The 26188-nt window shown below is 40.5% G+C and overlaps 1 long non-coding RNA gene across 5 annotated transcripts in view; it reads left to right on the top strand.

Moving 5' to 3' along the window:
- The window catches only part of LOC128853856 (uncharacterized), a 119555-nt gene that overhangs the window by 82255 nt on the left and 11112 nt on the right, over positions 1-26188 (top strand). For 4 of the 5 annotated variants that reach the window (XR_008452660.1, XR_008452658.1, XR_008452657.1 and 1 more), the window contains 3 exons: positions 5376-5608; positions 10971-11068; positions 12329-13088. This is a non-coding gene — a long non-coding RNA (uncharacterized LOC128853856). Of the gene's footprint in view, positions 1-4313; positions 4490-5375; positions 5609-10970; positions 11069-12328; positions 13089-26188 lie in introns of those variants that run through there. The other variant, XR_008452659.1, reaches the window with a different exon arrangement.

Here is a 26188-nt window from a genome sequence, read left to right on the forward strand (position 1 = left end):
GTTGCTTGGAAAATGAAAACGCCACATCCACGTCTGATGTCCTGTATGAAGGGCATTGAATGTATTTGCCAAGTGACCCTCCTGCAGGAGGCAGGAAACGGCAAGTTTTAGAATCATAGAAATCATATGGACTCAAACATATTGTCCTCAAATATAGGTGCCAGTTCCAAGGAGCCAAAAGGTATGCTTTGAAGAAGCTACAATGAATTGCTTGAATCCCAAGCTCCCAAGTGGATTCCAAGAATAATTCTCCCGATGACTGAAGTACAAAAGGCCTTTGTTTGCATTCCCAAAGGTATTTCATTCCTGTTTTCACAGGTGATATGGATATGTATCACCTCAAAGGATGTACCTGCAGCAGACCTAATGTAGCAGCCTTAAAGGCTCACCATCTCCTTAGCAGAATTAACTGTTCGGATAAATCTGAGCGCTTGGGCAGACCAGAGGTAATGCTGGACAGGAAGGAGACACCACTCCAGAAAGGGGAGATTTACCTTCTAGAAGAGAAAGCTTTTACCTTTGGCACAGGAAATTTAAAGGCCACCTTTGTTCCCTTACAGTTTGTCAGGACGCTCTGTGGTGAGGCTTTTTGGGAAGTGAGTTCATGTGTTTAAAGAGGAGCTGCATTCCCAAGACAGAGAAATGTAAATCCATGAGTGAGTGAGATTTGGGACATAACCCTTGTTTTCCACAGTTGGTCTTAACGTTTCCAACAGGAATGCTACTTCTTGACTGTCTCAAAGCAGAGCAATCAGGTACTTGTAAGTGAAAGACCATGTAGGCTTCTGGGGGACGTTTAACATGAACATACCAGGTAGCCATGACTTTTCAGAGCTATCAGCATTCAGAAGCAGCTATATAGAAATTTTGAAAATCACAGCTTGAAACTCTGGAAGAGTTTCAACTTCTACATCTTTTCAAAGTCATACTTTGAATAGGGTCATAGTTTTAGCTTTTTATGTCTCCATTGCTGATTGATTTAGTTGTTCTGATTTTTCTGATTGCTTTAATTATTTTTATTGGTTTTATTACCTAAATATCTTTATCAAGCTTGACCTTAAATGCAAATATTCACTTGGCTTTCAATAGAGATTTAGCTTCTAATTGTGTAGGTATTTAAAAGGTTGATTCCTTTCTGTACTAGAACAGTTGCCCATGAGTGTTGTTCCATCAAAGAACAGCAATGCCTCAAGGAAAAGCCTTCATCACCAAGTGCTGTGAGTCAGCTTAGGCTGACACAGCCTAGAAATGCTTGGCCCTCTCTAATTGTCACCGCTGATGAAGTGTGAATGTGTGTAACAGCATGAGGCATGTTGCGGTTCTCCATGGATGGCAAAACTGAAAGGGTTGTAGATAAGGTCTTATACTCTTAACCTTTGTTTTCTCCAGAACACAGTAATCCATTTCTGGTGTAATTCCATTTGCAAGGCTGAGTGCACATTTTACCCTCCAAAATTTGCATAACACTTGGTCACTTAGAGCAGAAGAATGCACATCATCTGAGATTTCCATTTTTAATTATTTAGGAACCTACCTTTACTCACTGTGTGTACAACACTATCCCTAAATGACCTGCCTGCACTAGGTATGAAAGTACTATCTTCTTGTCCCCTAAAATGAGACCAACAACCTTAACTGCAAGGATCCAGAGTTACGGGATATTTGTACCTCTTAATTCTTCCAGGAATCATGGAACTGGCTTTGCTTAGTGGAAGATCATATATATTGAAGTGGAAATTCCTTTCAGATCTGCACAGAGATCAGGTCAGAAGTTTGGACTGGCCAAAAGTGTTATTGCAGTTGACCAGGGTAGTCTGAAAAATGGTGGCCAAGAAAATGCATGCTCTGGGTTAAAAGATACAGTTGATATGGCCAGATCTTACACACGTATGTCAGGATTAATTCCTTGGTGGTCTATGGTTATTTCCACTTTACATTGGCACAACCAATGCAGAAAATAAGATCAGCATTTGTGCCATGTACAGAGCAGATACCAGAGCCAAGTGGTGTATTTTTTTGTGTCTCTGTTTTTCCTGTAGCTTGAACAGAATTGTCAGAAAATCTATCATGAGGCTTTCCCCTATAGCTTTAAGTGTTTTGCAGTCATTTCTTTCCTATAATTGTATTTCTGCATTTCAATTTTGAATAATTCAGGAAGCTATCCAGACTCCTTTGTTCAATGAGTATTTCAGGCCACCTTTAAGTCATGAGACTGCACAGAGTGAGAGAGAGTTCTTCACCTCCCCCTGCCCCCAAGATTATTTTTTTTCTTAACAGGGTTTATTACCTCTATTTGACAAGTTGGAAGCTGAGACACCGAAACACTAAAAGACTTGGCCAAGGTCATACAGGAAATTTGGGATGGAGCACCAAACGTATGACTGCCACTGGGTTCCAAGCCAGCTCTCAAACCACTGGACATCCTTCTCAATTCCCAGTCTTTTCTGGAACTGCTACCAACTTTCAGGGCCAATTCCTCAACCACATTGCACCTCTTTTTCCCTCCTTTTGTAAATAAAGCCAACTTCACAAGGTAACATACCAAAGAAATCAGTAGGCACATAGCAATTTCCTCAGCCAGTTTCACAATTTGTCCACCAACAAATTTATTCTTTGCTTGGGGCACTTTACTGCATCATTTCTATTCAAAACTATCTGTTAGCACTTTGCTAAGCCTCAGACTGAAAATCTTTGATCCACCCATTTCAAGATTAGATTGATGACAGAGCCCAAACTCTAGATCCAAAAACATCCATGTTTTGGAGGTATAGTCAAAACTCAATCCTGAATTTGGCTTTGAACATGATCCCTTTGATCTGGCTTCAAATCTGAATATCGTGTCCTGTGACATCTCTGTTTATGGCATGAAATCTTGTGTTCCGATCTCTGTGAGAGCACTTTGCCTCGACGAGTGTCTCAGTGAACCTTGTGTGGGAAATTACACTCACTGATCCTCTCAAACTTCACGTGCAATGGTTTGGGTTTTTTTTCAATGGTTGGTTGCTGCTTACTTGGAGGCCTAGAGAATTCAGTGTTTTGACAGAAGCAAGCGTGCAAGACCTCCCAGTCTCCTCTTCTCTTCTCTTCTCTTCTCTTCTCTTCTCTTCTCTTCTCTTCTCTTCTCTTCTCTTCTCTTCTCTTCTCTTCTCTTCTCTTCTCTTCTCTTTTCTCTCTCTTCCTCTTACCTATTTTCAATAAGGAGTGCATAACTTCCCACTTCCTAGAAACTGGATCGCCACCACTCTTCCCCATATCTCTCTTGTGCTCACATGATGAGAACATTGTATGGATTTTCCCCCGTGGATAGGAAAGCCAGGGCAAAATGCGTACTGTGGTCCTTTGCACTAACAGGACTTCGGCAGCAATTCATTCTTTCCAGGGAATTATGGTAGATTTATTCACCACAAAGCATCCAACAATAACAACTCAGTAATTTTAAGGCCTAAGGAGAATATGTAACAAGATGTTCAAAAATTTTGGTTTGGGATAATTGGACGTTGTTTATATCGTTGTGCTGCTGATAATGCTGTCATATACCACCATTACTGGTGTCCTCAGGAGCAGAATTATCTTTGCTTGGAAACAAAGCCTCTCTTTTAACCACTAAAATTCTGTTTAATGTAGCTGATAAATGGGAAGAAAAGTACTCCACCGCCGTTACTTGATCTATCAGATGCTCAATATTCATAGTGATGAGGTTTGAATAAACAGATAGATGGATAAATGAAAGATACTCACTGCAAATTTTATGATAAAACTACTAGAGCACTGCAGTTTTTCTTCGGAGCATTCAGGGCAGAGTCTCCACTCTTCACAGCAAAATAGAGAATCATAGAATGGGTTGAAAGTGACAGTAAAGATTATCCAATTCCAACCCCCCTGCCATTTGCAGAGACATTATCCATTGGATCATTTTTTGCTCAAGCCCCATCCCGCCTGGCCTCGGGCACCTCTAGGAATGGAGCATCCACAACTTCTCTGAGCAGTCTGTGCCGGTGCCTCACCAATCCCACAGTAAAAAAAAATCTCTTCCCAATATCTAATCTTGATTTCCACTCTTTCATCTCCAAACCATTCCCCCTCATCCTCTGCCTGCGCTCCCTGATAAAGAGCTCCTTCCCAGCTTTCCTGTAGCTCCCTTTCAGTACTGGAAGGCTGCTATAAGGTCTCCTCACAGCCTTGCTGTGCATTCAGATCATACCAGGCTTTCCAGGCTGTATCTTCCTTGGGTTTTATACCCTCCAATTATTTTTGTGCGAATCTGGAATTCACATCTCTGGCTCGTGGTTTTTCCCCTGGCTCGCTGAAATGCCAGGACTACGCATGAAGTTCACTGGATGCTGCTTGTAATGGAAATGTGTTATATAAGATATCGGACTTGACAGTACTGCTTCTACTCAAGTTTCCTGTGACAGTTGGAGCTGGTATCTCCTACGTTTGCAGTCATAAGACTTTGTAGATTTCTAGAGTGACACATGAAATCTTTATTGTGAGTATTTTTGAGGAGGCTCATTGTTTTGTTTTCTTGTGGGTTGTTCTCTTTAAAGGCACTGTCAATAATATGAATAATAAGTTCTAATGTTTTGTAGCAACTTCTAGCTTCTTTGAGGGTTTAAGCAGTAATTTCCCCCTGATTTCATGGGAGTTGGGACAGGGAAGACAGCAAACTAGATACAGTTTGTCAAGAGAAAGCATTCTCTGCTTCCAGAACTTTCATAACATCTAATTTAAAGTGCATCCTGTTTTTTTTGGGGAAAAAAATATCTAAGCAACTGTAGGGAGGAAAATGAGCCATTTCCTAAGCTTGAACCTGCATGAATTAGTGGTAAAGTGTTGATCTCTAAGCTTGCAGTTTCTGAACCATAAAAGCTGTTTATTTCACCCTATAAAAGAACATTTTAACTTATATGGCTATTTAAGTTTAAAAGCTATCAGAGAAGTGGGTGGGGAGAGAAGAGGAAGCCTTAATCAGTAATTCAGGCTTGCAATACAATCTTCATCTGCAGCATAGCTTGCATAGAAATCCCCTTCAATGTGGATTTTCTGTGCTTGTAACAGTCCCACTATACAGGAAATATACAGTATATATTTCCAACATTATCCATTATTGTAGTAAAGCTTATAAAGCAACACATTCCTTGTGTATTCCCGGTGATCCGCAATAACTGGATATTCTTCAGAGTGCATTTAAAGAAGGAAAAACATATTAAGAGCTGGCAGAAACTAGCATCTGCAGTGACTTTCCAAAGGGAGTTGGGGGGAAAGGTTTTATTAATATATTTTTACTGCAGGAACACCAACACTTTTTGGAAATCTCCCTACCTGTGTTTTCCTTTATATATGAATTTCAGGGGTTTTTTTGTGTTTCCCTACAGATTGAAAGTGCTGGGACTAAATCTAGGCGATCAATGACCTCTTTGAGTGAGTGGAATAAAGTCACAGCACCCTCAGGAGAGAGGTGGTATGTAATGAGGAGAGACTATTTCAAGCCGCAAACAGGGCAGGAATGGAGGCGATGTGGCTCCTACTGCAACACCCTCCCGGCTTTGCTGTGGCTTATTGCATCCTGAAGAAAGCAGAGAGATCCTTGTGCTGCTTCAAAAGTAAGGTGAGTGTTTGTCCTTCATCCCAGGAAGGAGCGCAGGGAAGGAAGGTTTCTCACACAGACTCTGATGCATATTCACTCTGATGCTGTTTGCAAGCAGCTGTCTTGCTAAGCAGTCATCTTCAGTGAAAGGGAAGAAAATTGTCAGTGCCATGAGAGGCTCTTTCTGTGCAGGCCCTTTCTAAACTAACTGTCCTTGAACTTGCAGTACCTTGCTAAAAATAGTTCAAAGCGTAATCATGAGTTCCCTGAACTGTGATCCTACCAGTTCTGTATTATTCGACTCATCATTCCTTTGAAAGTATTCATCCTTCCCCTCGTAAAACTTAAATCAGTTCCTACTTTGGTCCAAGAGTTGAAATCATTATGATGTTGCATCCTATGTAATGGTGTGAGACCTGGAAAAGCATTCAGAGCAAAACCACGGAGTGAATTGAATTTGCAGTGCCTCAGCCCTTGCTTGCAGTCTAATCTCCCTCCTGCCCTCCGTATTTACTTGTACTTTTAAAACCTGTGCAGTTCCTTGGAAATATTCCACAGCAACACAGCAGCGTGTGGCTGAGGATCTATCAGGGGTCTTTTTAATATTCCCATTTTTCCTTCCATGACCCCATTTGTTTTACAATGTTTGTGAGAGCAGAATCGATTGTTTTACCAAATTAAGCGAGTTTTCTTGCCAGGAACAGTGGCTAGGATCTTGTTGACAGATTTGGAAAAGATTATTCTTTCAATACATTTTGAGTGAATATTTTAGGATGTCTGCCATTTACTGTTTCCAAACTCAGACCACATTTAACAGTTTAATATTATACAGCGATAAGGACAAATTAGCACCTTTCATTTTCCTATCAAAATTAACACATCTCAAGATGACATTTCAAGAGCTACAGATCTCTTATTTAGAAATAAATGGAGGAAACTACTTCAGCATGTTGAACTCAAAACCTTGGCCCAAATAGAGTCTGAGAGTTTTGTTACAGATTTCAGAGGCCTCGGAATTTTACCCAGTTTGAGTATGCGTGTTTGGAGTTAGTGTTTCTCTCGGGTGTGTTTTATATGATGCTTTTTTTATTTTCTTTTTGATAGAAAAATCTCTTCAGAGTCTGTTCTGGACCCCACATCTCATTCCTTTGCTCGAGGGCTTCCTCCCAGGCATGAGAGGGGATTTTTGTTTGGGTTTTTGTTTTTTTCCCCTGCTTTCATGCCTAACTTGGCCTCTGGGTTTGTTTGTTCTTTCATCTTCCTCTGAAGGACCTGGAACTGGCCACAAATAGGAATGGATTAATGGGGAAGGTACATAGATGCTTCTGTTGGTAGCAAGAAACTCCTGGCTGGTGTGTATTGCCCCCGGTCACATGGCAGGGATCACTGCAACTTGCTTTATTGTTGTTCCTCTCTCGAGTGAAAGACACAGCTTGCTCCCACGGCACTGGTGGCATTCAAGACTTTTAGTCTTTTGTGCTCAAAGTCAGAAGTTTGTTATAAGATATCAGAGGTTCTTGGATGGTTTGTGTTTAGGAGGATGTTGAAGTTTTGCGTTTAACATCATGACTGCTGTGATGACAGAGAGGAGATGATTCGGGCAGTGCTTCCAGCTGTATGTTGCAATGGTATTGGGGGATGTGTCATCAGCCATTCTTGCCATCACTTGAAATGATTCTTTTGATCGTTTGTGCTCATTGAAGCTGTTATACAACGTAGGTACATATAGTTGCATATTCTTTCTCCCAATTCTTATCCGTGCAGATAACAGAAGAGAGAACACAAATCCAAGTCAATATGTCTGTGTATTTCACTTTTCTGTCTGTGAATATTAAGGCCAGATTCTCATTTATGCTAAACCCACTTGCAATATTCTGGCAACGTAACGATGCTTTAACAGGAATGTAAATTAAAGTCTCTTTATGCTTTTAATAATGTTTGTAGTTTCACTTGGCTGCAGTACAGGAATGACACATGTCTACACAAATGGCATTTGCCATCCTGCTGGTGGCTGCTGATGTTCTTCATGCCTCTACCCCCTTAACTAAGTAATCTACCAGTATGCTGCAGTCCCAGCTTTCTAGACTCCTTAAAATTTGTTTTCTTGAAACATCTAAGCTAGGATTTAAGATTAAAGTAATTTTTTTGTTCTTTCTTCACCATGCAGTGATCTGTGTACGTCAGTGTGAAGCACTACTAAATGCCCGGTTCTGTAATGCCTGGCCAGATTGTTTTTACTGGGTATATGGTTTACCTGGGGATGTATATCCTCCACCTCGGTATGTCTTGTACAAAGCAGAGCACCTTTTTTCTTTTTCGGATGAAGAAAACTAAAATCTCCTAGGACAAAAGTTGCATTATGGGTTTTTGGAGAAAAGGCTTCACGTATTTTACATTAAATCATCCCAGCTTTTGTGTGCTCAGGCCCATTTTAATTTCTAAGCCTTGAAACCTTGCGTACAAGTGCTTTGTCTTTCAGTTGGGTAGTGTTGCCCTAGTTAATCTTACAGGGATACTGCAAGGCTGAAGAATGTTCAAAAGCCCAACAGTTTAATGAGCAAAGCAATAAGGGACCTGAAGTATAAGGTTTGTAGAGAAGTTGTGTGTGAACTGTATAGACTTAGGAATAAATGTCAGTATCAGCATCTACTTAATATACTTTGGAGAAAATATTGCTTATATGATATCTGGAAGCGTGTATAAACATTAAATTAAGTCCTTGGTTGCATTCAGACTAAATTACCACATGTTAAACAGCACAGGGCTTGGAAGAGTCATGAAAAAAAAGAAGAATCCAAAAAGAGTTTTTGTTTGGAATTTTTGTTTTGTTTTGTTTTCCCAAATGTTTATTAAGTGATGACTGTGAAGTCTTGAGACTGCCATAGAAAAAAACATGATGTTGTTTCCCGTCATGGAAATCTGGAGCTTTCCAGTGGTTTGTCTCCTATTCCTTCCTCTTTAAGGTCATGAGAACTTGGTGCAAAACCTGTTTGTGGTCTGGGACTGACCGTTAGCTTGTCAGAGCCTCAGTCCTTATCAACTTTAAATAAAGAAAATTACTCAAGGGGAGAATAGAAGGAGTAGAAATGTCTCTAGAATACTAAAATGCTGGTACTTGGAGATGCTAAGGAGACTAAGATTTTAAAATAACTTCTGTAGGGGAGAAAACTTCAGGGCCTCAGTGCAGGTGAAATGGTGTAAGACTTAAGAAATGCAAATATTGATAAGAATCTGTAATTTAGTAAATGAATTCTTAAAAATTAGGAGATGATTAACCTCCCCATGTATAAGAAAGTATGTGACGGTGCTCTGCAAAGCTTCAGAGAGCATAACACAACAACATTTCTGCAGAAAGCTCTTATCTCCTCTATACTCTTAAGTCCTCCCTATAATTTTCCCATAGATGGTGCAAGTTTTCACTGCAGTGTTTCTATCCAGACTGCCTGTTCAGTATGTTTCTCCTTCCAAATATTATCTGAAAGTATATTTTTCTGCATTTCTAGACCAAATATTCTTCCTGTGTTGATAGGTGACTCTGGAGGAATTTTCAGAGCGACTGATAACATACAGCCACCCTTTTTGGGAGCAGCTTGCGCGAGGAGCATTGTACAGTTGAATGGGGCTGTTAGAATTTAATCTGTCTGATTCTCTCACTGCGGCTCAGCTGTCACGAGTTGTTTACTTATCACACTGCATTGCTATTTTCTGAAGGATAAATTATTCCAACCCCAAAGAAACTGATAATTCAAGAAGAAAGAAGATCTCTGCTGCCCATCGGTTGCCCTTCATGCAGAAAAGGGGAGCTGCTTGCTAAGGTAGAGGCTTCTCCTGAGCCCTCATTAGTTCCTTGCTTATGGTGGTCTGGCAGTGCCCGGACTGCTGAGCTTGGAGCCGATGACAGGGGAGATGATAAAGTGTCTGCTGGAGCTGTACGTGGCTGCGGGTCACTGCCTCGAAATGTGAGAACAAAATGGGTCCGAGCGCTAATTACTTTCAGGTGTGCACGCCAGGGCTTGTCAGGGCAGTCAAGGAATTAGTGCTTGGCACACGGCTCAGGCTTCTTGGCTGCCAAGTTAAACATAAATGAGGCCTCGTGTAAATAAACAAGGGCAAAGTGAGCTTTTACTCACGCTAGATTGTATATCACGCTCATACACACGGATCGGGCCCATCGCGTGCATGGGATGCAACAACCCCTTCCTGGGGCCGTGAGGAGGTGACAGCTGTGGAAGGCAGGGGCGAGGGGAGCTCCTCAGCACCATTTCTCATTTACAGGCGGTGAGGACAAGGCTCTCCCTTGCTAGAGGCAGTTAAATCTGTTGAAGCACCATTCCTTTCTTTACTTCCTTTCTTGGGCAGATGGACCAGTGCTTACCTTGGAGAACATCACCCTCCTTACTTTGGAAATACTTTCCCTGGTCCCTCAGGGTGAGTCCCCTTTCAGCCCACTGCCTCTCCTTTTATATTCCCAGCCCTCTCCGATGCACACCGAGATTAAATTTCTGCATTGGCCTGGATTATGTTTTCTAGGCCAATATATTATGCCACCTTCATATTCCCTTCCCTGCCCCATCTGGCTTCCATCCTACCCCCATAAAGATTATTAATAAAGCTTGTTTCCAAATGATTTATTAGCAGGGGCCAAACTGGTGCCATTTCCAGTTTTAGTAGAACACTGAAAATAATCCTGAGGAGTGTGCCCAGCTATAAAAATGTACTTATACTGTCATATTTGCAGTTTCAAACGTGCACCACTTGATGGTCTCAAAAGTGCGGTTTAATTGGGTTTTATGGGTTCTAATTAATTATACCATGTAAAAAAATTACTTGTCCCATTACAGCACTCTGTGGTTTACTCTGAAGAGCAATGTAATTTAGAGATAAATTGTCCTTCTCTATCCTCCGGCCCCTCCTTTTCCCAGCAAGTTTCAGAAAGGTTTAATTCTCCTTAAACTCTGGAAAGAAGCTGAGAGAAAGCTACATTTTTGTTCAGGGGATGCAACTTTTTCCCAGTACCCATAAACAGCTTTAAATATGACTCAAAACGGTTCCGTGTTCCTTCTGCTGAATCAGGCTGGTGAAATTAGGCGTAATCCTGCAACTTTCTACAACTCAGGTCGTGTGGGAGCTGTGATTTTGTGAGATTTTAACATGTTTGCAGCTTTATATGCAGTGGATTATTTCCTGTGATTATACAGCGGTAACAGTAAAGGAAGCTGAGCACGTGTGCAGTTTTTTTTGCTGGATGAAGGTCTGGATTGAGATTTCTCTTCACAACCCTTTACAAAGACAGTGGGTCAGAAGATCCAGCTGCCTTTATAGATTTCAGCGTGACTAGCAGCAGAGGAAACCTCTCAAGCTAACTTTCTATCCTGTCTTGCAGAATCACGAAGCCTGGATTATTCAAACAAATTCTGGGGCAGTCTTCTGGCTTTTAAATGCTTCCTGGAGTGACTTTGTGAAAAATGAGCAACCAAGCAGGTACACCCACGATTGTTTAAAATATAGTCTTCTATCATATCCATCACTGTAATAAACTGTATCTCATGAGGCAAAGCATGAAATATAGTAGGACTGAAGCAGACAAACATTGTATCTTATGGTCTATGACTTTATCTGAAAATTAGGGAGTCAGAGCATCAATTAATAAGAAAAGACAGGGCAAAGAAACCTTTTTAATTTGCTTTATATCTGCAACTGCTACATATTTCAGAAATGTCATGTCAAACATAAAATAATGTAAAGCTTTTTTTTATGTGACGGATATCTCCCAAACGACGCTGCCCAGCCCCAGAAAGGGAATTTAGTGAAATGTCCCAGGTCACTGTTATTACTCTTAGCACCAAAGGTGACTGCACAGATGAGTGTTCAGTGGATCAAAAAGTTTATTAGTCATGCTTCACTAATTTGCTTATTGTATAAAATAAATAACCAGCATGTCAGCTGCTGGAAACTTGGACCATCGTGGGAGTCCAGATCAGTCTGCTTCATGCTCTGGAGCAGGAGCAGCAAGAGCTGCCAAAGAAAGGGGAAAAAAGAGACGCTACAGTCACACACGTTACTCATCAATCTGTAAAGTAGCAAGATTAATGTGAAGAACTGTTTTTATGAAATATTTCTCTCCCAAAGTAAAATTAGTTAAAAGAGATTTTAGTGCGTGTATCTAAATAGTTATATTAACAATAACTAAAACTGCAACACTTTTTATGGAATGAGTTAGCAAAACAGAGCCCAAACCTGAATAAACCTGAAAGTCTTTGTGTAGGGTTTGGGTAAACCAAAACAAATCTGAATATCTTGGTGTTTGTACAGCGTTTATGTTCACTTTTATATGGCTTTTACTGTCTCAAAAAGCCATTTACAGAGAGGAAACAATGTGAAACCTGCTCTTCTCATGTGATTTTCATCATCCAGAGATGTAAATAAGTAGGATCTGCTCTTTTCATGCTATTCTGTCTCCATAAATTACTCCTGGAGGCATTAAAAGGGCTTGTGAAAAACACAGTAATAAATACCCAAAGTACAAATACAAATGTTGCAGACTACTTAAGCTGCTGTAGCAGCAGCTCTGCTGTTAATTTATTGAGCAAAACTGATGAGGGACCTCAATACCTGGTTCAGTGCTGCTGTGTATGGAGCCTCATTTTATCACTGCTGAAACCGATGCTTAAAATCCCATTGACTTCAATAACCAGTATCATGATTGCTCCGAAGCTGACCGAGATACCCTGACTGTTTCAGAGGAGCGGAGGAATAAGGAAAAAGAAGGGAAAGAAGAAATATCAACTGCACAAGGGTCTTCTAGCTCATGTCACCTGCAGCAGCTCCCGGCCCCGGGTGGACCATGCCTCTGGGCAAGAGCAGAGAAGTTGTGTAACAGAGCTGAGCTTCGCCAGGTCCTTTCTCCTGACACATCCCAGACCACAAGTATGGCCCTTACATCTGACGGAGAGAAGCAGCAGGGGCACGTGTGAGTCATGGCCCTCATGACAGGGGAATTCCTCGCTGGCTACTGGCAGCTGTGGTGCTGAGTGGTTTCCACTGCCTGAGCATTACGGAAAGAGCCGTTCTTGGCTGAGTATTTAATTCCAATTTCTCACCTCCCTTCAAAATAGAAGATCCTGACATAGGGTTTTTTTGATCTAAAAGTTCTCATGCAGTTCTTTGTGAACTAGAAGACGCTCAGGTTCACAGCAAGCCCCAGGGTATCCTTCAGAGGCATCTGAGTCAAGTTACACTTTGCACTCTACTTGTTCCCTGACAAGAAATCACAAAAGAGCAGACTATCAGTCAATGAAATAACCAAACTGTCCAGCTTTTTGTGGCATTTCAGGCCTAGTTAGCCCAAATCCTGGTTTTGCCTTTTAAAAGTACCTGTTATCTGCCCACAAGTGGTATTACCTGTGCTTGGAGCTGCAGGAGCGCGGCTTGGCACAGCTCTGCCTGCAGGAGCCGCTCCATCTGTACAAGAAACTTGGAATGGCCACTCCTTGTTTCACCGGTTAGTGCTGGTTTGGATCAAAAGGGTTCAGATATGACTCTTTTTTTCCAGAAATATATGAAGTGAGGCAGCCCTGTGGATGAAGAACACTCCTCACTCTGCTACGTCTAAATGGGAGAGGCAGTAAAATTATCTGAAAAAATGAGGTTACCTTCTCTGTTCTCACCGTCTTGAAAATAACACAAAGCACATTCAGTATTTTTTTAATTACAAAATTTATATGCTACTGCAGTGGTATCTAATAAATAGCTGGTGATGTACCTGAAACTAGGATTGCTTGAAAATTTCCAGGCTTCTTTATTTCCTTGTACCTCTGTCAAACTCTGAACATTCACATTGAAATATCCCGTGTTGGTATCAGCTCTGGTTGATATATTTAGAACAATTTAAACCCTACACAAATAAAATTTTCAGAGGAATTTGAAAGTTTGAGGCAAGGGAGGCATAGGTGTTCTCCCGATTCAGAAGGAAATGAAATTATGTAATAACTGAATTTCCTGCATGCTGAAAATTTAGAGTTCTGCCTCTATATATTTCTTCAGTAGTGAATATTACAAAATAGAAGCAGTCCTGATTCAACCAAGCACATATATCCTGATTCTCTGATACTGAAAGACACAGAAAAAATGCTGAATTGAAACCTATAGGCAGATTTTGATCACCTCTAATTTTAGCTTGAAAACTTTAATCATTTGGGCTTAGTATTTCGTGTGAGGGAACTTTTCCAGCTTTTGGAAAATTTCAGCTGATATGACTAAGGAAAAGAATATAAACATATCCATATGAACTTTTATTATTATGCTGATAATATTTTTATCCTATTTATTACATTTATCTTATGTATATATTAAAAATGTATGTATTGGTTATATATAAAAATATATATTCTTGCATGTGTGTATGCGTAGTGGAGACAGTGTTCACCTTGAAAAGCTTATTATTTAGAAAAGGGTGTCGGGAAATCATGAAATTAAGGTTTCCTGCACAGTGTTTATTTGGCTTCCTTTTGTACATGTGTTTGGTATAGTCTTTAATTACATGACCATGTACTAAATTTAGCGGAGGACCCTGGTCTCAATTGGTTCAGAAGGTGGAGCACCTCAGATGAGTCACAGCTGGGTAGAGGAGGAAGCTGGTCTCTGACGGACTTTGTATTTGGTAAAGAAAAATGGGAAAAGTGTGGTAAGAGAAGTGTAGGAAGAGGCAGAGAAATGATAGAAAAATGGGGTGTCCAATGGCTAAACCACCTGCCTTCAGCAAAACTTCAATCCAGTCTTAGAGAAATTGATTTAAACTATTTATTTTTTGTTTCCTGTGCTCCCATTTGTAGAATACAATGTCAGTGGTGTTTCTCCTGACATGTGATGCTGCAAAATGTTAAATGTTCTGAGAAATCAGTTCGCAGACATCTCAGTTTGGGTATCCCAACGTTAGCAGAATGTTTTGACCTGAATCTCTGTGTTTCAGCTTCCCATCTGTTGAACAGCAATAATAATATCCTCCCATTTTACAGGGTGTTGTTAAACGAAATTAACGTTGTAAAGCACTCAAATGCTGTATTGATAAATACTCTAGAAAATCTCGCAAGAAAATTAGCAATTGTGTCTTCCAGGCAGGTTTTGAACAGTATGTGGTGAATAAGGACTCGAGCCACACGCTGAATAACGACGCTGTAACAAGATATTGAGTATCTGTTTATTAAGTGAGCACTGTCCATCCTGAGGTAGAATCTGGTGGAAAAGAAGAGGTAGAATCTGGTGGAAAACAAGATGTGATACTATATTTAAATGATGAATCATAATGCAGATAAATAAGGCTTTACGGTCAACTTTAGTTCTGACATTTTGATCGCTTGGTTTTGCAGATATAAATGGTGTCACTGCAAAAGAACACCTGTGCCCAAAACAAAACAAAAGCTGAGTTCTAAAATGCTTGTTCAAACAAATATGTAAGATCTTAATTCTTATCTCTTGTAGTTGAGATGCTTCTGGGGTGCCTGGTATGTTTTGGAGTTTAAGAGACATCGCAGCTTCTACCATTTTCAAGAAAATGTTAGACTGTAGCTTCATGCCTCTATGTTTTTAAAAGATGGTAAAAGCTTTCCAGCTGGGAAAGCTGGTAGCGGAAATAGTTTTGAAATTAGTACATAGACCCTTGCATGCATCTGGATAAGCTCCTGCAAAATTTGCATGGAGTATTACAGTACATTCTCCTATTAACACTTCTTCCTACAGCTTGTGGAAGACGAAACTCCTAGACTGTAGCAATCAAGTATATAGCTTTCACAGAGCTAGACAGACTACTTATTAAAGATTAAAGAATATTTTGGCACAAGAACAAATGGGTATTAGTTGGCTATGTATAAGTTCAGTCTGGAAAATAAGTGAAGTTTTTTAGCCACCACAGCAACAAGATTCTTGAGTGACTTCCCAGTGGGAAGAAGCGTGGAGTTTCCTAGTTTTCTCACATAGTATCTGATGAAAATAAAGAAGGAGATTGCAGATATGAAGATCTCTGTGAGAGCAGATTGAGATCAAGGACCTAGGAAGTTTGCTTCTAGGTCTGAATCTGCCATTTCCTATTCCTACATACGGCCTTCGCAAGGCTACCTTCTCCGTTTCACACGCGGAAAAACTGACTCCTAGAGGGATGAAAGGATAAATCCAGTCTACTTAGCTTCATTAATGTGAGGACTCATTAACAGAGCTAGGAATCAGAAAGGCATCTTTGCAAACAAGACAGACCCCAGTTATGAAAGAGTAAAGCACTCTGCCTGCTTCTGGACTGAAGGATGGAGAGCTTCCATAGAAAAAAGGTCTAGCAAGACGCAGTGGTGGGACATATTTATTGTCCTCTTCCTTACTGTCTGCTGTTTGCAAAGAAGGGTTGCATTGGATATGCTGATAAAGGATCCTTTGCATACACAAAGAAGAGAGAAGCAATTTGAGACTACTTTGCAAGTCACTGGGAACAAAACATAGCAGCCCCTGCAACTTGTGAGTGGTGTAAAGCATATCTGATTGCTTAGACATCAGCAGGAGGCAGCTTAGGGTGAACCATTCTTGCTGGTTTGCCACTATTAACATCCAGCTGTACCTTGATGTTTCCTCACTGGCAATAATTTGCAGGATTAAATACTTCAAGGCACTCTAAAATTAGTTCCAGGAGGCATTTTGTGCTTTCATTTCAGAGCTCTCATGAGCCTTTCCTACTTTGTAAGTCTGCTACAGCTAATTACCTGATGGTTACAGTGCTCTAGATGATTTCAAATATCTGACTTTTCCACTAGCGTAAAGACCCAAATAGGGTGACCATGTAGAACTTCTGTACCTGGAGCGTTTGCCAAGCACTGTAACCAACTCAGGCAGCTTTGTGAGATAGGCAAACACACCATTGCAGACAAAATTGTCTTTTTTCAGTGTCTCCATCCAAGATTCAAAGCATATTTATTTTTGAGCTTTTAAAAATACTTCAGAAACCCATTGAAATAAATGCTTTTCTGTATTGAACATGCTACATCTGTTTGATCCATTAGAGGGTCTGTAGAATCTCAGCAGACATTTTCAACGTGACTGTCTTCAGTGTTGTGATTTAAGAGTTTGCAGGGAATATTTTGTGCTTTATTTTGAGAACACCTGTAACTCTGCTGTCTGTCCTATGCAGATGTGTAGCTACCAGAGCAAGAGCTAGAATAATTTTGGGAGAAGTAAGAAATCATATTACATGAGCAAAGAAACAGCTTAAAGAAGACTGTGGGCTCTCAGTCTGCAGAAATCCACTGGCAGTTTATCCCCTCTTGAAGATCTAGTTCATTTGGCTTGGTGATTCTGGCCACCTTTATTGGCCCTTGCTGGCTGTGGCCATCTCGTGATCCTTTCTATTTTCTCCTACCCTTTCCTGTCCCCTTTGAGATGATTCACTTTCTGAATATATACATGTGTCATTTATAAAAAACCTTACTCTCCTGACCACAGCAGAAATCCAGAGGGATTTGTTTCCTTACTTGTGATTTCACAGGCTGATTTTTTTTTTTTTCAGCTGGCACCATGCCCAAAAGAAATGATCTTTCTCTCATGTTTCCCAGGATCAACACTGCTGTTAGCACCTTTTAAAACCTGCTTGCTCATTGCTTCTGAGGCATCAAGGCAGGCACAGCTTCATCCACTAGTTCCCAGCCTTATTTTGGGGTTTGGTGTTGGTGTTGTCAAACGCAGGGTAATTTGAACCCCCTTGCGTGCATCCCAGTACCAATAGCAAATATTTTTACTCTTTAAGCCATCACTGAACATATTGAAATTGTTCTCTCATTTACTCTGAATGAAAGATGTCCGTCACCTTCAGCTGATATTCAGTGAAGCTCTCCACCACTGTTGTCTAGTGTTTCTTCTAGGCTGAAGAGGAAGTTGAGGGGAGACCTTATTGCTTTCTACAACTACCTGAAAAGAGGTTGTAGAGAGGAGGGTGTTGGCCCCTTCTCCTAAGTGACAGGGGGCAGGACAAGAGGAAATGGCCTCAAGCTGCAGCAGGGGAGGGTCAAAGATTGGATATCATGAAAACATTTTTCACAGAAAGGGTCATGGGGCCCTGGTAGAGGCTGCCCAGGGAGGTAATTGAGTCACCATCCCTGGAGGAGTTTAAAAGACAGGTAGACGAGGTGCTCAAGGACATAGTTAAGTGACAGATAGGAATGGTTGGACTCGACGATCCAAGAGGTCTTTTCCAACCTGGTGATTCTATGATTCTAGAAAAAGCTCACCAGCCATTGCTGTGAACCCCTAGCACAGCGTCACAGTACGGCTGAAGCCGTGTTGTATTCCCCACGGTTCAGTGTTGGCGCCAGTTCTATTTAACATCTTTATCAATGATCTAGAGAAAGAGATTGAGTGCACCCTCAGTAAGTTTGCCGATAACATTAAGCTGGGCAGAAGTGTTGATCTTCTTGAGGGTAGAAAGGCTCTACAGAGGGATCTGGACAGACTGGATTCATGGGCTGCAACCAGCAGTATGAGGTTCAACAAAGCCAAATTCTGGGACCTGCACTTGGGTCACAATAGCTCCATCCAACACTACAGCCTGGAAAGCTGCCTGGAGGAAAAGGACCCGGGGCTGCTGGGCGACAGCTGGCTGGATATGAGCCAGCATTGTGCTCAGTCCAACAGTATCCTGGCCTGTCAGAAACAGCGTGGCCAGCAAGACCAGGGAAGACATCCTTCCCCTGTACTTAGCATTGGTGAGGCCGCATCTTGAATCCTGTATTCAGTTTTGAGCCCCTTACTACAAGAAGTCCATTGAGGCACTGGAGTGTTTCCAGAGAAGGGTAACAAAGCTGGTGAACAGTCTGGAGCACGTGTGTTATGAGAGGCGGCTGAGGGAGCTGAGTTTGCTTAGCCTAGAGAAAAGGAGGCTGAAGGGAGACCTTATCACTGTCTACAACCACTTGAAAGGAAGTTGTAGTGAGGTGGGTGTTAGTCTCTTCTCCTAAGTAACAAGTGATAAGACGAGAGGAAGTTTAAGTGGGATTTTAGGAAAAATTTCTTCACTGAAAGGGTTATCAGGCTGCCCAGGGAAGTGGCCGAGTCACCATTTGTTGAGATGTTTAAAAGACAAGTAGAAACGTTGCTCAGAAATATGTTTTAGTAGTGGACAGGTATGGTTGGACTCGGTGATCTCAAAGATCTTTTCCAATTAAACAGTTCTATGATCCTGTGTTTCAAATATAGTGACCTAAAAGGAAACTTGTAAATACCGAGACCCTGATCCTAGTCCAATAGTAGGGCTTAGTTGCTTTAGCGTGATTTTCAATGTTTACACTTGGGCATGATGTTTGAAAATTCTGTTCTAAGATTGAGACCCAAATTCTTTTGAAGTCGATAGGAGTTTCAGCCTCAACTTCTGCAGCAGAAAGGTTGGGCTCTTTGTTCTTTTCTCTAGTGCAGTTTGCGAGTAACTGCTATGATCCAAGCGTGAGGCTGGATTTTCTAGCTTGTTTCCAGGTTGTGCTCCTTCTGAGACTGGGCTCCTCTTATGCCTCTCCCAAAACAAAATGCCAGAGGAGCATGGATAGAGGAAATCCGTTCAAACTGAGTAAACAGCTCATGAGGGTAGGCCAGCAGAATTCATTCATGCTCATTCAGCCCAGGCTGGCTGGTTTGATTCCAGTTGGAGCACTCTCTTCATTACAGGCCCCCTGGGGAATGTTAATCTGTACAGTATAAACATTTATAAACATCTACTAAATCATTACACTTCAGCTGCCCCATAAACACTCCTGAATGCTTTCCTTAGGCTGCATTGGTTGGGTAACGTGTGGCTTTTTGGAATGAGTTTATGGGTGTTTGGCACTGGTAGAAATATGAGGAGAGGGCATGGGAGGTTAAATAACGTTGTTTAAGCTCCATGACTTATTTAGGAGAAAGACAGAAGCTGTTTGTGAAGGATTAAAATAGGTCTAGCTGGTAGATGTTGAGGAAAAGCCCAGATTGTAGAGTGGCTTGAGACAGGCTTTTAGCTTTGCATACTGGATTTTAGCGATGCCATTGCCATGAACGTCACAAAATGCACTTATTCCTAGTCCACTTGACACTTCTGGACCCAGGCAATACATCACTATTCACCTGTGACTGCAACACTAACTGCTTCTGATGGAACTGCCTAATGCAAAGTGAAGGGGAGACGTAACTTCTGAAAACTGAGCCAGAACTAACGTAACCCACAGAACTGTAATCAGCTGGACCACAAGTCCAGGGCTTGCTTATATGCACATAAAGGATGTGCGAGTACGTAAATAAGTATGTTTATGAACTAAAATCAGCATGTATATATATGTGCATCTGTGATGTCTAAGAACAGTAGTCAGTTTTGAATTCGCACCTAGCAAAGCAAACCTTGTGCTTTGTAAAGTTGAACTTCTCTGTCTTTGGATGTGATCTATCCCCCTGCCTGAAGGTGATGGTGTGAATGAGCATTGCTAGGACTGGGGTCATAGTAACTCTATACTCAGCGCTGGAAGACCTAAGTGAATATAGAAATAGTGAGTAAAAAATAAAGCAATCCTCACGATGTAGTCTCAAATGGATAAGGATAATTCCCTTAATTATTAGTATTTTTGGATTTTTGCAGATGTTTTGAAAAGCTGGGAACTGATAGAGATGTCATCGAATACTGCAAGCATGTCATGAGTAATGTAACCCGAGCAGAAGTTAAACACATTGCATGTAAGAGAGATGTGTTTACCGACAGTCTGATGAATGGATAACAACTTGATATCTAAAATGCATCTTAGGAAAAATTATTTAATTGGCTATAATTATATTGTATCTTACACTTGAGCAAATATCCTTGTGTACCTAAATCTGTGTTAGTTGTTTATGTCACAGGTATGTGGCTGGATGTAATGTCTCAGTCTTCCAAAGCCGTTAACAAGAGCCTCCTTTTCCATTTCCTCTTTCTTGTTATCATAGCACACAACCACTGCCTTCCAGCTATAACCACACCTACTTGTGAAATGAAGACAGAGAAGTTTTTTTTCCTAAGTGGATCTGGATACACAATACAGGCAAGTCAGAGGGCAGAGATCCTCCCTGACAGACACTGAACCATAGCTGTGGTTTTCCTGGCCAAGACTCTCAGCACTCTTGCTACCAAATTAACAGCTGGAGTGAGAACTTAGAAATGGAACTGCTCCAAAATCTTTAACAGAAACCTCAAGGCTGTGGGACAGCAGGCTGTGACATCTCCAGTCACGGTCCAGTCTGCCCTGACCTGCTTGGACACCAGCATCAGCCTGCCTTGATGCACCTTGGCCCTTGGTAACTTGCAAGAGAAAGGGACAGTGAAGATTAGATTTAGGACTTATATTCACCAAAACTTCACAAAACTTGAAATCTGACAATACCATTCATAGGCTAAAGGTGACTTTACCATATTTGCACTTTCCAGCTTGGAAATCTCCCTCTGTATTTGTGTATGTAAATATATATATCATCCGTGGTAGAGGGTGATTTTTCCACAGCTTTTCTGTGGCATGTAATGAAGTGGGTAATTTAAAATCTGTTCTGTAGGGTCAAGGATCCAGCTCACAAAAAGCATTACACATTATTAGCTTCAATTGGTCTTTTAATATCCATCTTAAAGGGTCAATAAATGAGTTTGCCTAGAGGTAAACCAGTTGTTATTGTGTGTAGGGTTATGGTCACAGCTGGAGGGCACCGGCAGGGACAGGCTGTCTGTCTGCCTGCGTAGGAGACTTCAGTCTCTAGAGTTAGTGTTCTATTAATTTTACAATGCTTTAAATTCATATTGTAATTATGAGAAATAAGCAGACAAAGAGATATCTCCTTTTAATATAAAATAAGATTTTAAAAATCTGGAATCTATTACGCTAGGTTCTAATTATATTACCGCTGGACTTTTATCTCAGTACACTGCAAATAAATCCAGTCCAAATATACGTTTCCCAACTTGACAACGGGAACCTGGGGAGAGGAGAGAAAAGACAGCAAAGCAGAGCAACCAACACGAATCTTCAAGAGTGTCAGATTCTGAACTTTAGTTTTTCATCTTTAAATATATAGGCTGAAATTTAGTCATTTAATTGAAAAGCAAAAGTAAATTCAGTGGTCTCGTACAAGCCTCTAGGGGACATGACTTATCCAGTTGAAAAGATCACCACATGTTTTAATATGATGAGTTCTTTGATTAGAAAATAAAGCTTGGAATATCCTTAGTTAGGAGGGCTGGGAGACAGGGAAACTTCTAAAAGTGGAAGGTACATCATCCCACAACTGCCTGGGATGAAATGTTCTGCAATACAGCAGTCGCATAGATGTGGGTGCCCCAAAGCTTCAAAAGTGATATAAATCCTATTGACTTGATGAACATTGACTGAAATGTGCTCAAAGCCTGAAACTACGTTGTTTGGAGACTTCAGCTCTGGTTTGAAGCATATAGTAAAGGAAACTCACATAACATGTTAACAGAGACTCTTTTCCATTTAGTTAAAAAATATTAATATCAGAGGACTGCAAGCATCACTTTATAGGATAAGTCTTAAGACATCAAGAACTCAAAACCTTTTGTAAGTACAAAGCTTGTATTTGACCCTTCTTTCCCCAGTGATCAGGACTTTCCGTTGCAGTTCCTGAACGTATGCAGGCAAAATCCAGACGGTGAAGAGAACTGGTCTCATATAAGCTCCACTAGAGATGTTTAATATTGGCATCATCTACTACAGCTTTTGCTCGTATTCCTTCATATCTCTGAAGAATGAGATTAGTGGTGATGGTGGCAGCGAAGGGGGAGGGAAGAGTGGAGAATTGAGACTGTAGCTTCTATCAGGGCTTTACAAGGAGGACAATTTGAAGCACTGTTCTTGCATGGATATCATGGCTCAGCTGCCAAGGGGCATATGTACTTTGCTTTCCAGTAGTTCTACAAGGAATGGCTTTACAGGCAGGAATATCTATGGAGATTTTTTTTTCCTTAAATGTAAATATGAGAAAATGCTCAAAGAGTGCACTTTTGTAATCCTGGGTAGGCATCAGTGCCCATATAGCTGATTCTTGAGTTTTACTCATCTAATTAAGAAGCCGGAACACAAAACTTTCATCCAGAAAAGCCAGCTTCATTTTGCCAGTCCTCCTGGCTCCAATCTTGCCTGCAGACTGTGAGTGTCTTTCACAAAGAAATACTTGCCAAATAATTTAAAATAGTAAATGGGCATATGCAAAACTAAAGATTGTTCATGAACAGCAAAAAACTGGGAAAAGAGGAAAGGTCAGCCGAAGAGACCCTTTTGTTCCTGTTGAGGAGACAGATAAGTTATACATAGTCCTTAGGCTGACCCAATGCATGAAAACAAATCCCGCAGCCAGCTTTAGAGATAAACACAGCTTTGGAGATCCCTGGACAGTGTTTTCCAACACTAATGTACAGTCCAACCCAGTGATTTCAAGCAAATGAGCAGATTTGGCTGTGGAATGAATTTTATTTCCTCCTTTCCTTGCAGTATGTTTGGGCAGAGGGAGAACTACTCTTAAAAGTTTAATACTAGTAGTGTCATTTTGCTAAGTTATTGTCTGTATGTCAACCTTCAGCAAATATTATGCAGTAAGACAAGAGCACAAGACCTTCTCTGACTTTACCTTTGCTTTTTTATGCCAGTGATGGAGGCGCAGCCAGAGCTGTGTTTGATCCAGTCACGTGAGAGATGCAAGTCTCTCAAAGTTAGTCCCTTGTAGACTAAACTTGTCCCTGTAACAAAATCTGTATTGTGCTTAGCCTGAAGTAGGAAAATTATTGAAGGAAGGGGAATAACTACAAACTTCTTGGCTTTAGGAAAGCTCCGTTCTCCTAAGTGCAGTAGATGTATTTTGGAGAGAGACACAAAGGGAATGGAGTGTGAATAGTGCTTCTGCTAAATTAATATGTGTTTCTTTAGATTTTTTCCAAATATGTCAATTCAGGACAATTCCTTAACAAGAAATGACTAAAGGATTTGATCCAAAAGTTACTTGTCAGTAGGAGTCTTGTCCATTGACTCTACTGGGGTTTCACTTGGGACCTAAATCCTACAGCTGTGCCTATTAATAATTAAGTAAAAAGGGTTGGCAAAGTTTTCCATGCACTGTAAACAAACATGTTTCCCTATGAAGTGCATTTAATGGAGTTTTGCAGCATTGGTCTCCCGGGCAAGCGTATTAGTCTCTGCTTTCCCTCCCTGTACTAATGGCTACAGCCAGGAGGGGGGCTGGTTTTTATCCACATTGAGTGGAGAGGCATAAATTGGCATTCCGTATCATCATAAAAAAAAATTCCCAGCAATTATTAAAAGATTCTTATCTCTCGCTCCCTACATGGATAATGAGATCCCTCTCTGCTGGACTGAGACAGCCTGTCTCTCAGCTCACTTAATGAAATGGACCCAAGTTTGCAAATTAGCATGGCCCTGACTCCAAACGTAACCTCTTGTTGTCTAGTTGTACATCAAGGCCCCTGGCTTATGTCTTTTCTTATTAACACCCCGTAATCATGTCAACCCTCTTTAGTTTTCATTTCCTGCTTCCTTTTACAAATTCACTTTTGAGTTCTGAGCGTGTTGTTGGATGCCTTTGGATGAACTGGCATTTTAGTTTTGTCTTGTTTATAACATTATTGAAGTACAAGTTTATCTGTGGGTACTGCTGTGGATCTAAGGTGTCTGTTTTCTGTTTCATATTTTTGCTGGTTGTTTGCCATGTGACCTTAAAGCAACTTTTTTTCATATGTCGGTGCTCATTTCCCTTCCAGTTTTTCATTTTTATGTTTTAGACTGTGAGATCTTAGGGGCAGAGACTCATATATTTGGAGAGTGCCTTGCACAGTGCATTTTTTCTTCTCAGAGGGTGTCTGCGTAATAGATTATTAATAATCATGAGCAGAAATAATGTATTCTAGCAAACACAAACGCTAAAGGCTTTCTAAGAAGTCAAAAAGGATGAACCCTTTGAAACTCTTTTTCCTTCTGTCTCCCCTGATGTGAAACTTCATTGTTGGACCTTTAGAGTAATAAATCAAAATGGCCAAAATAAGTGAATGGTGATTTCTTTTGCCCACGTGTAGCTGACCCAGTCTGTCTTTGATAAGGCAGTGCCCTTCCACTTTAACCACTACCCCAGTAATTATCCTTCACTTTCATGAGCACTAAAATCCACTCACACATTAGAATACAAAAAGAAACAGGGAAGTGAGTAGTTGTGTACAGATAAAAAGCAGCCCACAGTGTTAGCTGGGTAATAACATTTCTTTAAGATTTCTTTTTTTTTTTTTTTTCTGGAATTCATTTTCTCTCACATCCTTTGCAGTAAAAAATACTTACAGTTTCCAACACAAAAGATAACTCTTCAATGCAAAGCTTTAGTGTATGTCTTTAAAAGATTTATTCCTTTATCAACTATTAATTTAAGAAGGGGTGCCTTGTAGGTAAGGCAATGACATCAGTGGTAGGCTACAGGGCAGCAGATTTATTAATTTAATAGGTTTATCCATTTTACAGCTTGGATAATCATATTTCACTAAACTGGTACACAAAGAGGCCTCAGCCCATCTGACAGCTTTATTCTTGTGTGAGTTAACAAGCACATTTTGTACTCATGACCTTGTGAATTGTAAAAGTGCGAGGAGCTAGAGAGGAATGACAGACCAAATCCAAGAAACGTGTTACCATTTCAGTTTTCCTGAGTGAGATTTATAAAAGGAGCACTGAGGAATCTCAGCTGCAAAGATAACTTAAACATTCGTTAATTTATTTGGTTTAAGAAAACATGCAGAATTAAAAAAAAATAATATTAATGGAATGTTAACTTTAAAAGTATGGTCCTAATTTGTTTATCAAAGACATCGGTTTAACAGTAGAATTGCTCCCCAGACAACAGAGGAGTTGTTCTTGATCTGGGACAACTAGAAAAGAAGTGGGCTGCAATGTCTAAGATAAATATATTTGGTGCAGACCCATGTTTACTCCTTGTGATGCTCTACTTGCTGTGGTGACTAAATTCTCCCTGTAAGTGTTTAAAATTCTTGGAACTGGCTGAGAAATAATGAGATCAAACAAACAATGGAGCAAGGCTTTTAAAAATACCTAGTTAAAAGCCATTTTCTAGCTAAAAACCTCATGTATACTTTGTCATTTTAAAGCATTTTTTGTTTACTATGTAGGGAAGAAAGCAAGAAAGCATGCACTCCTTTAGCTTTTTGGTTTGGGGTTTTTTTTTCCCCTTATTGAAACTGTTGGTAGAAAAAGAAAATATTTTCCTATTTGTGTAAAAGCTTGCACTTAAAGTTGGACTTCTTACAAAACCCATGTTTCAGCTTCATGTTGGGGAGGTGACTTATTCAGAAAGAAGGTATTTCTGTGCAAAACAACATTCAGTTGAAAACTAACTTATCTTCATAAAATTCAGCATAAAAGTAGGGGCCAGTCCTACTCTGTCCTTTCAATGAAAACAAAAGATGAGCTACTCACACAGTATGAACTGCAATCTCTTCAAATAAAAGAGTTAAACACCTCAGACCTCATCGTCAGATGGTACATTTGGCAACAGTGAAAGAACTGAAAGAATTGT

This window comes from Cuculus canorus, chromosome 16 (genome assembly GCF_017976375.1).
Source record: "Cuculus canorus isolate bCucCan1 chromosome 16, bCucCan1.pri, whole genome shotgun sequence".
Taxonomy (NCBI): Eukaryota; Metazoa; Chordata; class Aves; order Cuculiformes; family Cuculidae; genus Cuculus; species Cuculus canorus.